We start from the raw sequence: 2497 nt of genomic DNA on the forward strand, positions 1-2497 counted from the left end.
TCTCCAATGGTAACTGGAGGCAACACATCCAGTGAAGGACAATAAAACACACCTAAGAGAGCAGTTTTATTTCCAAACTTATAATACAGTTAGGTACATACAACACAAATGTTAAAAAGGCTTAAAAAAGAGTTTACAGTGCACAAGTAAGCACAAATGAACATATTAGCAAGCACAGGACTCCTGAGAGGAGCTGAAATGAAAAAGTGATCAGAAACAAGAGTTAAGCTGACAAGCACGTGCTAACAGTCTGAGCTGTTTAAAGATGGGGTAAGCTGCCTCAGGAAGTAGTAAATGCTCATCATGTGAGGGGCTTCCCACACAGGCTGGATGGACAAACACTTTGTAGATCAAACTGGGTTGTTTTAAATGGCATCTAAAGTTCCCCCAACCCTGAGATTCGGTGATTTAGTCCATTTATTTTGAATAGCCATTGTGCACCAAGTACTGGGATAAGGTCCTCTCACAAAGGAGAATAAGTCATACGTTCAAGGAGCCTGCAGTCTAGAGGGCAAATAGCCCAAACCCAGAAATGTAGAATGACGTGTAATATGGCATTGGGGCAAAGAAGATCTACACCTAACTCAAACTGGAAAGGGGAATTAAAAACAGAAATCAGACGTTTCTTAGAGGTGATGCCTAAACTAACCCTTGAGGGAAGAATAAAAATTAGCCAGGTGTTCCAGCTCTCTATTGCAATGTAACAAAGTATCTTTAAAAACTTGAAACAATAAATATCATATCTCAGAACTTGGGTACTTACTTAGCAGCTGGGCTGTTTGGTTGGATGCAAGACGTTTCACTCACATGCCTGGTACCTTGAAGGAGATGGCTTTAAAGACTCGTGTCTCTCTGCTAGAACCTTCCTTCTTTCCATGAAGTCTCAGGGCTTCTCCATAAGATCCCTCTGGCAGGGTAAGTGGGTTCTTAGAAGGTGGCTCAGGGCTCCAAGAACTGCTGCCCCGAGAGATCAAGGTGGAGGCTCCAAGGCTTCTTACAACGACAGCCTTAGAAGCCAGGCAATATCACAGCCAACACAATTTATTGGTTACACATGAGTCGGTGTGGGAGGGAACACATCAGTGTGTAAATACCACAGAGGCGTGGTTTATTCGAGACTATCATGGAGACTGGTTACCACAGCAGGCTAAGAGGTTTGGAGATTCCGAGGGTACAGTTTTCCGCTAGAAGGAATATCATGCACAAAGGCAATGACACATCTAAGAATAAATCCTGAGAAGCATCAGGCCGCCACCGTTACCAGCACAGCATGCGAAAGGGAACAGAGGGGAGACCCGGGCTGCACTTGGCTGCCGGCTCCCGAGTCCTGGGCCCCACGTAGATGACCTTAAAACCAGAAATGAGGCCTCGTTCCAACAGCCTGTTAAAACATGTGAACTACTCTGAAATTCTGGGCATGCACGGACATGCCTTAGCCAAAAATATTAAAAAGGCACTATCAGAAACTGGCACTGAAGTGGCATCCAGGTAAAAATCATGAGAATAAACGAGCAGCAGAGAGAGAATTCAAACAAGTAGCTGAGGTATACGAGGTATTATGAGATGCTAAAAAATGATACCTCTATGATGAATACGGTGAAGGATTAAACGGTGGAGGTGGAAGTCGTTTTGACAGTCCATTTGAGTTTGGCTTCACCTTCCATAATTCAGACGATGTCTTCACGGAATTTTTTTTTTTTAATTTGGTGGAAGAGACTGGTTTTTATTCAACTTCTTTGAAAACCCACTTGTGGACTTTCTTGGGGACTCAACCCGGGGTCCCCCACAGAAGCTGAGGGGTCCCCCACAGGGGGGGTCCCCCCACAGAAGCCGAGGCAGAGAAATGTTTTTCACTTCCTTCAGTGGATTTCCATAATTTGAAGGGAATTTGCTCCTTCTGATACAGGATTTACGTCCTCAGGTTCACTAGGTCATGGAAGCCTCACTTCATTGTCTTCCATGTCATTTGAGGATAGTTGGGCAGACAGCTTCAAAACTGTATCAGCTTTAACTAAAATTGTTAGTGGCAGGAAAATCATTACAAAGAGAATGGTTGAAAATGGTCAAGAAAGAGTCGAAGTTGAAGACAGCCAGTTAAAGTCCTTAACAATAAATGGTAAGGAGCAGCTGCTATGCTTGGATAACAAGTAATTCAATGCAACCAATTAATACAAAAGTTAACTATAACGAGCACCATTTGAGGATTAGCAGGAATTTTTTTTTTGAAGATTTCAAATGAACTTGACTTTCAGTGTAACTGTACCTAATCTTAAGTATTCATAACCACAACTCATGGTAGCCCCTATTTGTCAGACTTCTGAGTTTATTTTTGGAGCCTCCTAGGGCTATTTTTTTTTGTCTTTAAAATTGTAAATCTTTGTGTGCATCTTGCTTTTTCTATGAAATGTAATCCAAGGTGGCCATGACTCTTTCATGCATTAATACCAGCATGGATCTATTTTCTCAATGTGTTTGCAATGTGAGACAAGTAGTGTTA

General features: G+C 42.4%; 1 pseudogene; it reads left to right on the forward strand.

Annotated features, from left to right (window-relative positions):
* Positions 1–1342: 1342 nt before the first annotated feature.
* LOC118535629 (dnaJ homolog subfamily B member 6 pseudogene) lies at positions 1343–2151 on the forward strand (annotated as a pseudogene).
* Positions 2152–2497: the final 346 nt, after the last annotated feature.

Source organism: Halichoerus grypus, chromosome X (genome assembly GCF_964656455.1).
Source record: "Halichoerus grypus chromosome X, mHalGry1.hap1.1, whole genome shotgun sequence".
NCBI lineage: Eukaryota > Metazoa > Chordata > Mammalia > Carnivora > Phocidae > Halichoerus > Halichoerus grypus.